At 47.0% G+C, this 13300-nt stretch overlaps 1 long non-coding RNA gene across 2 annotated transcripts in view; it reads right to left on the reverse strand.

Annotated features, from left to right (window-relative positions):
• The window catches only part of LOC126501325 (uncharacterized), a 26371-nt gene extending 13748 nt beyond the window's left edge, over nt 1-12623 (reverse strand). The window contains exons 1-2 of one of the 2 annotated variants that reach the window (XR_007591641.1): nt 12605-12623; nt 387-615 (exon numbers count right to left, since the gene is read on the reverse strand). This is a non-coding gene — a long non-coding RNA (uncharacterized lncRNA). Of the gene's footprint in view, nt 1-386; nt 616-9744; nt 11134-12604 lie in introns of those variants that run through there. The other variant, XR_007591640.1, reaches the window with a different exon arrangement.
• Between the last annotated feature and the right edge of the window lie 677 nt (nt 12624-13300).

A 13300-nucleotide genomic window follows, 5' to 3' on the forward strand; every position in this document is an offset into this window, starting at 1 on the left:
AGAAAAAAAAAAAAAAGAACCAGAAAAGAATGAACACCCATAGGGTCTGGGGTTGGACCCAGACACTCATGTAGAAAGCCTCCTCAGAAAGGAGTGTTAACCAGCCTCCAGGCACACACAGTAGGGATGTTGTGTTCCAAGGTGGGCTTTTGTTGTGGTGGGCTGTTTCCTCCCACAGACAGACAGGGTTTCTCTGTGTAGCTCAGGCTCTCCCGAAACTCACTCTGTAGACCAGGCCGGCCTTGAACTCACAGAGATCCACCTGTCTCTTCCTCCCGAGTGCTGGGATTAAAGACATGTGCCACAACCTGAGTTTTGTTGCAACAGCAGAGGACGGGAACAATTCCATTCAGAGCCCTACCCACCCCCAACACATGCAGCCTCACCGCTAGTAGCATGCAACTGGGAAGGCGTAGAATAGTCCGGGCATCGCTGTGTCTCTTTTTTCACACGAACATATTGGAGTACTGCTGATACCCCCGTGTCCTCTTGGAAGGACATTTCTCCCAAGGGTCAGCTTCTTTTCTGGTCTGGTGTTCCCTCAGGATTTCAGTCTTGACACCAAAAGTCTGCTTTAGACTTAAAAGTATAAGAGCCAGCTAGACAGGTGAACACCTATGGAAACATGTGCCAGAGAGAGAGAGAGAGAGAGGGAGAGAGAGAGAGAGAGAGAGGTAAACTTACAGGCAAGTGGACCATAATTCAGCCTTTCTAAAAACCGAACTGAACTCAGTATGAAAAATAGCTTCCTACTCTTTTTTTGGGATCAAGGCCAGGTTATGCTGCTCCCAGAGAACCAAGATGGGTCACAAAAGGCTCTTTTTTCCTCCCTCCTTTTTGATGTATTGCTTTCCGTATAAAGAAGAAGTTGGCTTAATTTATGCTTACCAGTGAAAAAATGTTACATCTGCCCCCCCCCCCCAAGTAGCTGGATAAAAGTTGTTTGGTGTTTTTGGAGGAACCCTGGTAAAGAATTGAAGGAAGCTTCTTGTTCTTAGCTCTTACTCTACAAATCACATCAGGAGGGCAAGCAGGTCCCTCATCCAGCAGGACAGCTTCAGGACACGACACCTAATCCTTCCTCCTTCCTTAGGAGCCCTCACCACAGGTCTGAAGATTGGAAGACTGCTTCGAGGCTGCAGTGTTCGGAGGAGAGTGTGCAAGGACTAGCAACCCTGGCGAGAAAGCAGCTCACCTCTCAAGCGTGTTTCTTCTCACAGTAGAAAAGCGTGTTTCTTTTCACAATAACTTTGGTTGACAGTGTTGCCACGTGTGAGGCATAGGCAGGCGGGCCTGTAACATGCAGGTGTGCATGTATGTATGCTCATGGGAATGCCAGAGGTCAACCTTAAGTATCGACTCTCAAGAGCTGTGTGCCTTGATTTTGGAGACAGCGTGTCTCACTAGGAAGTTCGCTGATTTGGCTAGACCCCGTGGCCCTTGAGGCCCGCGGGTCTGCTTGCCTATGCTTTCCCCAAAGTGCATGCCACCACCCGCACCTGAGTTCTACATGGGTGCCAAGGACAGAGTGAGGTCCTCATGTTTGTGCAGCGAGCATTTACCTCTTGAGCCATTGTCCATTGGGTGACAATATTTTGTATGCACTTAGTCATCATTTTCATTGAATTAAGCATGGAAATATGTGTGCTGGTTTTCTTTCTTCTTTTTCTTCTTCCTGAACATTTTCAACGAGTCACTACAAATGACCATCATTGTGTACTTTATTCTGATGGGTTTGTCAAGGGCCTCAAAACCAGAAATGATTTCATTCATCTCTGTCTTTCTGCCTGCTAGCACAAGGACTGGCACAGAGTAAAACTAAATGGACAATGACTTGGTAGACTCAGGGAATGGTATCAGAACGCCCAGCTTGTTTGCTCAAGTTCAGGCACCATGAATGATTTCTTTTGAAGGTCAAACTGTGAGTGTTGACGTCCTTTACCTCCTTAAACATAAACTCAGACTGTCAGGTCCTTCAGCCTGAGTGTGTGTGTATGTGTGTGTGTGTGTGTGTGTGTGTGTTCGTGTGTGTGTGTGTGAGTATGAATATTTTTCGGACAGGTAAGATGATCCTGGAAGCCACAGAACTACTTCCAGCCTGTGCTGGCTGAGGCCAAGAACACATGATTGCCTGTCCCTCCTGCTGAGAACGTGCACCTCTCCAGACACTGCACTTTTGTGCAGAAGCAGGTGGACAAAAATGTTCAAAGCTCATTTCCCCCAAGCTAATCTTGCAAAACATCCTTGTTGCAGGTGGGGTTCCCCAGAAGGAAGACCATGAGAGAGGATAGTGTATAGGAAGATTCCTAAAGAGATCTAAGATGACCCCTGGGGTCCGGCAGGGGGTGGGGCTGGGTGGATAGGCTGGCCAGGGGGAGCACCATCGCTAAGCCCAGCTGGCCCCATAGGGATCTGGAAAACAGGGATGTGCCTTCAGCATGGTCCCCAGCTAGGGAAAGGACTAGTCCTTTGTTTTTCCTGCGATCAATATATGTGCCCTAATCAAATGTCTGAATGTTGTTCTTGAGAAAGACATAGCTTTAGGCCGCTGTTCTTAGAGAGTCTGTCAGTAGCAGTTACTGCGATCAGGCAAAGAAGTCCTTCTGGCCTTGGTGGGGGTAGTGTGTCAACTATAAACTCTGTCAGCTCAGATTAGGATCAAGCTTCTTGGACCTTCATTTATAAAATAATAACAATACTGTTTGCCTTATAGTACTATTTGTTTGTTGGTTGGCTGGTGACAGGGTATCTTGTAGCCCAGGCTGGCCTCTAACTCTCTGTGTAGCAACGGATGACCTTGAACTTCTGGTCCTCCTGCCTCCACTTCCCAAGAACTAGGATTAGAAGTGTGCGACGCTATGCCAAGTGTTATATATGCCGGGGGATCAAAGCCAGGGTTTTGTGCACGCTAGGCAAGAACTCTACCAATTACGCTACATCCCCCGTCCTTTAGAGCATTTTTAAAGTGAGGAATAAATAAGTATAAAAATGTCCTTGGCACAGCACAATCTTTCCTAAGTGGCACTGATGCTGAGCGCCCATAGTAATTGTTGCTATCTTAGCAGCTGCAGAGGCAGAATGCTTCTCTGGCATTGGTGCTGGATGCCTGTAGATGGGCGTTAGATCAGAGTCTGTGTCCAAAACCATCAGGGGCATAGACTGTTGGGCCCCCACGTGTCTGTCAGAGCAGCTAGCAGCCTTCTTTAACCTCAAGCTTATTGGGCTAAAGGACGCTGTATAAAGACATTATCAAGAACAAAGAACAATGCTGGGAAAGGCATTTTAACTGTCTTCGCCAATTGAGCACATGGCAGCCTTGTGTGCCAAGAGGGTAGAACGACAGAAATGATGAGAGTCACTTTACAGGCTGTGGGCATTACCTACCAAACATACTGGCTTGTCCAGGGGTGTGACCACAGGACAGTGAGAGGTGTTGGAGTCTATCATCTTCTCTTCTTTTAAATGGTCAGCAAGTAGAAAGGGTTGTTGGCTGGGATGGGAGGTTCAGAGTGCAATAACGCCATCAGGGCCATCAGGAGTGGCTATCAGAACTTTAACCTGCCCTTCAGAGGAGCACACAGTAGGGACTGGAACTCTTTACAGTGCTGAGAATGTTTCACTCTCCTAGATAGGAACTCCCAAAACGCAGGCTCTGGGGTTGGAGAAAGATGATTCTGAGGTTTAAACCCACCGATCAACTGTGGGGCCTTCCCAGAGTGCCCCAGGAACATATCTGATTGATTTGAGTTCCTTACTCTCTGCTGCGAAGAACATACCAGGAGTATCTCAGCAAGAGGGAGTACCAGACAGTCTTGGGTCAAGATTTAGGTTTCACTAAATCTTAGCAGTCTGCTTAGACTGGATGCCGTAAGCAAGCCCCGACAATTCTGTGGTTGAGTGGCTCCGTAAATCGTATCTACAAGGAAAGCCTGTTCCAAGGATAAAGCTGTAGACAGTAGCAGTCATGCATGGTAGATGTCTGGCTTTGTGAGCAAGAACATGGCACAGTAACCTTGTTTATGTCAAACTCAGGGTGTGGGCCTCGCTTCACCCCACCTTCTCAGTTACTTTTTTGAGGATAGTAGGGTCTGGTAGCAAACGCAGGCTAGCTAAGGCGGAAGGCTGCTTTGGAATGTCCAGGGCCACTCTCTTTTCCTTCTCACGGGTCATTAAATCCCTTCATGTACATACATTTCCCTCTGTTACATATGAGTAAGACGGCCTTCCTCATATGCTGGTTTGAAGAATAGATCAGATCACCGTGGGGCAGAGAGTAGGCATTCACTGTACACCAGCGTCCGGCCCAGCCCAGGAGCGTATTGACCAGTAGCTGCTCTCACTGCCCCCACCAAGTCTCCAGGTGAGGAAACTGAACCAAAAGGCTCCGACGTGCCTTGGTGAACACCAGAGATGAAGTAGCCATCCATCCGCAGGACACAGCAGGCCTGTCAGGTCTGGTACTCCAAATAGGGGGGAAGGCTTAGCTCAGGCTTCACACAGGGGATGGAACACTGTCCAGAGGTGCTGGAGCTAAGAAGGCCACTACCAGGGTCGCTGTACCTGTGTGTATTTCTCTTACTTTTTCTTCTGAATTCACAGCAATGGCTGGAGACACTGAACTCCACTGAGCACCTCCAAGAGATGAAGGCTACAGCCTGCCTGGGCCAGACAGTGCTTGCAACCCAAATCACCTTCGCTTGCTTCAAACACATGATCTTGTCTGATAATAGCCAAGTTTATCATAAGTAAAGCCCACCCAGGCTGCACTCCCCAAATTATACCCTTGTCCTGGTAATTGCATAGCCATTCAGAGCCTGCATCTGGCTTATAATAGCATTTCCATGCAGTCCAGATTGAGAGCCACCTCTCATTGGGTGGAACAAAAGGAAAATTACACGCTTTGATGATTCAAGTTCCCCTGGCTTGGGGCACTAGAAAGACATAAAATCTCTAGTCATTTCTGTCTCATCTTTGTGTATTTGGGGGGGACATCCAGCCTCAACATCCCTAGCTGTAAAATGGGAATATGCCAAAACTGTCTTGCTTTCCACAAACCCAAAAAGAATTGCAAAGTCAAATGCTTATATTCACATGTAAACACATTTTTAAAAAAACTAAAAACATTACAATATGAATTTTGAAAAGTATTCCCAGTGTAATGGTCTCTGCTTACTAGCAAGTAGAACAGATCTGAGTCAAAATGCAAAGGTCACATTGGAACTAGAGTCTTCCTCAGTGACAAAACTCATGCTTTTCCATCGCATTTAGTAATGACAGGTAACTTCCCCCTGCAACTTTCAAACTCACACATGTGTGTGCTCAGAGTCTGGGGGTTTCCAGGCTCTTTTCTCCAGCAGTGATGTTGGCTCATTATTCATTCAGCCAGGATTTATTGTGTGCCAGCCCTAGCTAGTTCTAAGAGTTTGCCATGCTCATTAGGGAATAGTGATTGGAATTCTTTTATCTTTGCCCCTGCTTATGTTTGACCCATCTGAGGCTGGCCAAGAACTGCACCTAAGAAACAAACTATCTACCATACCTCATAAAGTAATCATGAAGGTTCAACTTTGACTGCATGTAGCCTTGGGCTAAAGATAGTGGAGCCCAAGTCAGGACAGCTGTCTCTACGATAGACCAGGACTCTGCTCTAGAGGCGGTGGGACCTAGGAGAATGGAGCCTATAAACGAGGCGCACTAAAGTTTCTCTAACTAGCAAGCTTTATTCAGAGCATCAGACAATTTATACACACAGGGTTAAGAGGAGTCACCTGAGCAAACATCCGGTCACAAGGACAAGCTGCACGTAGCAGGCAAGTCATATGTGGCAAAAATGGGTTTTTCCATACAGTCACATAAACAAATAGACAAAGCCAGTTATAATGAGTAATCTGAAGTAAGCTTATTCCTATGCACGATAACTGGGAGAGATGTGAAAGCAAATTCCGAGAATAATTCTGTGATTTGGAAGAAACCGAGGTCACGGAGACCCCCTGTCTTGTTTTCTTGAGGTTTTCCTACAAACACTTAAAAATTCTCCTCGCACACCTCCAATCTGGGACTGAGTCATGACAGTCCCAAACTGGGGCAGGTCCTTGCCCTGTTTCTCCCCCACAGAACAAAACTGAACAAAGTTCACCTTCAGATGCAACATTCCCCTCAAGGCAGCCTTGTAGGCCTGCTGCTTCAAACACAAACCTCTCTCTGTGCCGTAGGGAAACCCCAAGTCATCTTCTGAGGTGGGGTCTGGCTCAACAATGAGCTACCTGTTCCCGTTCACTACCCAGTTAGGCAGCAGGGAGCCTCTCCTAATCTTTCATAGGTTGTTTCATAGTTGGGAGTCAAATCCAACACCACCATTGGTCTTAAGGGGCAGGGGCAGGGACAGGGGGTTAGTAGAATTATTGAAATTAGGCTTGGGATTTGGGACACTAAAGTCTGGTCCTTCTCTAGGTATCCTATTCAAGTGCAGGGTAAAACCAGACTCCACTCCAATCAAGCCATTGGCTTAAACATATATGAGCATAAGCATGCGCGCGTGCATACACACACACCCCTGCACACACAAACACACACACACACACACACACACACACACACTTACACAAGTTAAGCACAAACATTCATCCAAAGTCACAACTTTTACTGAGTGGAAATAAACAATGTTTTTAACAGCACACAGCCCGCCAGTTCCCCAGCCCGTTATTCCTCTTATATTAGAACTGTATTCTTGTTGGTGCATAAGGGATAAATAGTCGGACCCCTTACAGAGCCACACACTCCCCCTAATGCCCACCCCTTCATCTCCAAAGACCTAGCAGAAGTGTCTATTATTCTCCCCTGTATGTTTTAGATCAGGCCACGTACTCAAGCTCTTTTTACTGTGATCTGAATAACCCCTGGTGGGTTTGCTCATCCAGTTAGGTGGGGAATATAAGACTCCTCTCTGCTGGGTCACTCCACTGAATATTAAGTGTATCTGAGTGTATGACAGAGAAGGGCCCTGGGCCTGGAGGAGCTCATTAAGAAGCCATTCAGGGAAATAGCACTCAGTCCTCCAGAGGTCACCTCTGAAGCTTCAGGGTCAGCTCTGCCCTACAAGCTATCCCAGCTGCAGCTGGCCCCCAGGGTCTTCTGCCTCTTACCTAGTCACAAAACTAAAGACTGGTGGCGAGCTGTAGAGCTTCTCCTGATAACTGGATGAGGACCCTCCTCGCCTGCAGATCTCTGCTTATATCCGCTGCTCAGTTTATGTCACTGACTGTTCATATAGGTAATGTACCCAGGCTCTCTTGGCATCAGACATACTCCCCCAAAATCCAGCTCAGCAGGAAGTCTGCTGCTTTGTACTCTGTGGCCATTTCCAAATTATCTAGAAAATTCTTGACCTCAACGATGTTTATGTTGAGACAGGAGTCAAAGAGAATTAAATCAGGCCCCATTCTAGGGTGGTAGGTCACGAGTCATGAGCCTGCAGGAAGACGATTTTCAGATAATGCGTTTCCAAGGCAACTGAGAACAAACTCAAAACATTTAATGGTTTCCAAGTTCAATGTTGACCAGACTCTCATGAGGCCAGGGAGATAAGAACCCCATTTCCCTCTTTTGGCAGTGAGCAGCTGGAGTTTGGGGGCTGCCTTTGCACTCCAATTTGTCCATTTGGGAGCTCCTGTAAACTGGCAGGGGGTGGGGGGCTTCAGAACCACACATGGGAAGATAGACAGATACTGACATGGAGAGCTGGTTTGAAGCCTATCTCACAGTAGACTCAAACTTCTCCAGGGGCCCAAGTCAACAGAGGACAGGCTGAGGCCTCAGATGACAGAGCTGGGAGCCCTAGACAGGGCCCAGGGCATGTTCTGACAATGTGTAGTCCTATTCAAAGTGGGGGAAGAGCTTTTTTTTTTTGGAGAATTATGAACAGGACTGGGTGGAAGTACACCAAGAAATACATGGTCATTAGGAGAGGTGGGATCAGTGAACTCTGAGGTCTCACCCACTCCAGAAGGCCTGGGTTCTGAAACCAGGCAAGGGCTGAGCTACTCATACAGCCAGAGAGGGTCGTCACAGGCATCAAAGGCGCATGCTCTTTCAGGGCACTGAGGGCATTCATGAGCAGCTTTTATCCTGGGCTTTGAAGGGAGAACAATAATTCCATGCTTAACCCAAAACATCTTGGGGTAGGGCTATGGCCTCTGAATCCTTCCTGTGGCTTCTGGGAGTTCCTGGGGCTGGGACTGGTGCAGCAAAAGCCTGCCTGCCACCTGGCTTCGCTTCAGCCACAGGGGCTCAGCCTTTTGTCAGAGGGAGCAGGAGCAACTGGCATTTGGGACAATCTGGTTTGACTTCCAGTCACTCGGAAGCAACCATTAATCGCTGTGACTTAGTGAAGGTCTGTGGCAAAGTGAGACCGCAGCCAACTTGATTTCTTTCCAAGATATCTTGTCATAGGACCAGCAGCATTTCGGATGAAGTCTTTCTTAGGGAAACCTATTCCTGTGCTCTGGCGCCTAAATCGACAAGTTTAAATGATTTGAAAAATTCACTTGTTACCTGGATTCACAACTTAACCAGGTGGTTAAACTGTTCTGGGTATCGATTTCCTCATCTGATAAATATGGACCATATAATTTGGAATTGGTATTCAGTGTTTCCAGAGATAGAGGGGGGAGAGAGACAGAGAAAGAGAAAGAGAGAGAGAGAGAGAGAGAGAGAGAGAGAGAGAGAGAAATAGAGACAGAGATGGAGGGACAGAGAGACACACACAGACAGACACACACAGAGAGCTAGCTAGACAGACAGACACACACAAAGAGAACACAAATGTTAGCGTCTAACCTTGGCTTAGATTCCTCTATGAGCCAGCAAGACAGAATGTTCAGGTCCCACTGAATCAGCTGTCAGCCATGAGCTCTGGTTTGAAACAAAGCAGAGAAGGACATCCTGCCTGCTGGGATGCAGGGATTGCTCTATAGACTTTCAAAACCCAAGGACCAGAGCTCTCAAACACTGTTCTAGCAGGAGGTGTTGATGCTGGAGCCAGTGATCTCTTAGGAGGCACAACAGAGGGGTTGTTATTTGGCGCGCGCGCTCGCTCTCTCTGCTCTTGAGAACACAAATCATATCTACTTGCTATTCACAGCACTGAACTCAGAGCCTGGCATAAGATTCAGTAAAGAGCTGGTAAAATGGAGTAAAAACGACCACAATCCCACATCTAATGTTCTGAGCACGTGGCAAGCCCTGTTCCACTCACTCCTCAGAGCCTTGACTCTCATGAATTAGCTAATAACTAGAATGTCTTAAGGCCTTTGTGTTGGAGAGAGCAGGGTGCAGAAAGAAAGCGGCAGAACTTATTAATTTTGTTCCCATGGCTCCCTGTGATCCCAGGCAGCCACCCGTTCTCTATAGCCTCAATTTTCTATCTGTTAAATAGGAAGCTCAGACTGAATGACTTTGGGCGTCTCTGCCACTTGTGGTAACATGTTAAAAATAAAACCGATTGTATCATACAGAGGAAAAAAATCATGACTTGATTACTCACTTTTAGTTTTCCAAGAAGCATTTGTAAAGACTGTTGACTGGGGTTTCTGTCCTACCAAGTCCCACATCCATTTAGTCCCAAGTAGACACACAGAGGTCTACATTAATTATAAACTAATTGGCCTAGTAGCTCAGGTTTCTTATTAACTCTTATAACTTATATTAGCCCATTATTCTTGTCTGTGTTAGCCACATGCTTGGTACCTTTTTCGGTGAGGCAGTCACATCTTGCTTGCTCTGTGTCTGGCTTCCTCTCTGTCTGGGTGACGACTGCAGACTGAAACTTCCCTCTTCCCAGAATTCTCGTTGCCCTGCCTATACTTCCTGCCTGGCTACTGTCCAATCAGCATTTATTAAACCGGTATAAGAAACAAATCTTTACAGGGTAAAACCACTGTCTCACAGCAAAAGACTAAGAATTATTCCAGGCCACCTTTAAAAATCTGATATACTCTTATCCTCTGAGAGAGAACAGATCTCTCTCAGAAGAAAGAGTTCAGCAAAGAATGACCTGTGCATGACCATTCCCTGACCTCCTGAAGTACACCAGGAAACCCACAGACACAGCTTTTCAAATATCCTGGAACTCACCAGCTGGCCTCAAACTCAGTGATTCTCTGCCTCCCAAGTGTTGGGACTAAAGGCATGCACTACCATTGTCGGGCTCAAATAATTCTTGATGTAAAGAATTCACCTAAGCTCCACTGTGGAGAAGCAAGAAACAATGGCCATCAAGACAGGACAGAGCATGTAGCTCATAAGGATCCTTTCCTTGAGCCCAGCCCCCAACCGGTGGTCCCATTGGGTGGCTTTCCTCAGGACTGAGACTCTACCAGGGGCCATCCCATCACACCAGGCACAGAACAGATGTATTTGCTCAGGGGTGTCCAACCTCAGTGACATGCATGTGTTGGGTCATAGGTAGTTCAAAAGCCACAGACTGCACACATACAGAAAGACATTCCCATTCCAGACTCCAGCACCAGGGCTCCCACTGGGACGCAAACTCTTGTCTCTCTGAGACAACCCAGAACTTAGTACACTTTAAGAGGTTCCCAGCCCACCAAGATCAAGGTCCTCAAGTCCTAAGGACAGAAAAGTCATTCCCACCTTGGCAACAAACTCACATTAATATAAGAAAATACTCAGGGTTGGCTCCAAAGAGGTAGAAATTGATTGCCATCAGTAAACGAAGCTGCAAAGGTGTCACTCAGTTCTTCAAGCCAGGGTAATCCCCTAAATTCCTCAAGGGGTCAAGACAGCAGGCTCCTATGAGAACCATTAGTGAGGCCATTGTCTACCAAGTCTATTTCTGACAGAAAGAGCCCCCACCTCCCCTGGGCTGGCAACGCAGCAGAACAAGGGCATGAGAACTGAATTTGCTGGCTGGTTTCTCTCCACTTCCCAAGGTCACTTCAAGTTGGGTGGCAAATGCAGATTAGGGCCAGGCAGGAAAGAGGTGACAATGTCATGAATTCCGAGACAGGCCCAGGAGTCCTTGAGATGCACCCACTGCCCCACGTAGCAAATCAGTTTGCCAAGTGGGACCAAAGATTCCTCCATGCTGTGGATTACAGAGTCCCCTTCAGTAAATAGAACAAGAGAAAGTTTCCTGACTCCATGCAATGTGAAAACACACACTTTGTTTAAAAAAAAAAAAAAGCAAACAGACCAAAAACTATGACAAATGTGCCTTCCCACATCATGAAGGCAGCGTCAGCATTGAGTAAACTAAGTGAGCGGCCCTCTGGTCACATGCCTAGGAAGCCAGCCCTGTCTGCAGGGGTGGGGTAAGTGTAAGTATTCCCAGCAGAGTTTGCCTTCACAGTTTGAGGACAGGTTAATCATAAGCACAACTTCTAACCTGTGAAGGAGAAAGGGGGTGGGGAGAAGAAAAGAGGAGGAAAAGGCAGACAACAACTAAAGCTCTTCTATTTCAAAAGAAACATTCAAACGTCACTGGATGCAGCCATGAACTAAGTCACACCCTTCATGGTACTTACAGCCACATGACTAGAGCATCTTCCTTCCATCCTTCTCAAGGGTTAATGTTTTTAAATTTAATAGTCATTGTCAGGTATTAATAAGGTAGGAACTTACACCTACTATGATGCTTAGGGGTCTCTGACTGGTCAATAGGATTAGATAATGTTATTAGAATAATGACTGACTTACCTGTGGCTTTGTGAGAGAAAAACTCAAAGGCATACACACACAGACACACACACACGTACACACATGTTCTCCTTTCTCTTGTCATGTGATGTCCCGTGCCCTTTTCCATCTAGGAAACCTTCATCAAATGTACCTCTTTATCTTAGACCCCCAGAACCAGAAGCCTTTTTTTTGCTTACCCAGCTGTCGTATTGCACAGTTGGCCACAGAAACTGGGCCAACTCACTGAAGTCTTGAAAGGTCAAGAGAAGGTTGCCACAGGAATTGATTGATAGTTGTCCCAAGTTCCGAAACAGCAGAAAGTTGCCCCTCCAAGGCTCTCAAAGGCCAGGGAAGCAACTACTACCTACAGAGAGAGTCTTGTCCTCTAAATATTACGTTTATTTCCAAGAAAAACAATCATACAAGATTCTTAGTATAATAGGCCTTATTCTGTTTAAGACCCAGACATTCAGGAGAATCTGCTACAGATTCCAGGCATGGAGGAGGTTGGTAGGAATCCCTGCTGTCCTCCTGAACACAGCCCTGGTGTAGTGTGTTCAACACATGCGTGTAGACGAACCGGCAGAGGATGCGAGTTAGGAGAGACAAGAGCCTTCACGTTGGGAAATGGGTGAGGGGAGGTATCTGTCGGCCTTCCTCTTCCATCGGAGCAGAAGAACGCCATCAGGATGAGCTACACCAAGATGTGCTTTACTTCTGAAAGCCTTACACTGTCTAGAAAAAGCAGTGGGCCTCCCCTGTAGGAGCTCACAGCAGCCCCTGGCCACAAGGCCGGAGCCCACCTGTCACATTCAGTGTAATAACAAAACCTCGTATTCTTCACCGTCTACACACATTTGAACAGGTCACCAGACTTGCAACAGACAGCAGAAGTCATCCTACTTACCAGAGGGCCAAAGTCCAGATAGAATCTGAACCAAATCTCATGGGTAGATCCTAACATGTCTGCCCTTAGGATGAGGGAGCTACCCACATTGTTTCACTAGGGCCTGAACCCATTCTTGGTGGCCTCAAGCTGGCCTCTGCCTCTGGGCCACCAGAATTGGGTGGTCTCCATCACCACGTCTGAGAGAAAACCTCGTATCTATCCAGTTCCAGTTCTGCCTCTTTAAACTCAAATAGCATTTTGACCCTTGGCCTAGTGAAGGAGACGCCTGACCAATCACAGTGTGATTTGAAGAGGATGAGTCAGACCCCAGCTAAGACAGCCTTCCCAGACACCTGTTGCCAGCTGAAGCCTGAAATCACATGTGGTGCTTCCAAAAGCTGGGAGTGACCGAGTAACTGCCCTCGGCAGTTAACCACACCACCTCATGAGGGCAGAGACTCCAAATCTGGCCCTTAGAATTTGGAATCTGGCACAGCTGATTGATTTGGCATTCTATCTCAAAGTCACTTAGAAAAAAAAAACCACAGAAACAAACAAACAAACAAACAAATTGAAAGTAAACCAGAAACAGCCAAGAATCTCGCTGGTGACTAGCCTTCTCCAAAACACGTCCCCCCCACCCCCACCCCCACCCCCACCCCCACACCTCATCAAGGTCAACCATTGCCGTTTTCAGTTCAAGGGCAGTTTTCT

This window comes from Alexandromys fortis, unplaced genomic scaffold, assembly GCF_014885135.2.
Source record: "Alexandromys fortis isolate MF-2015 unplaced genomic scaffold, M_Fortis_MF-2015_v1.1 scaffold_30, whole genome shotgun sequence".
NCBI lineage: Eukaryota > Metazoa > Chordata > Mammalia > Rodentia > Cricetidae > Alexandromys > Alexandromys fortis.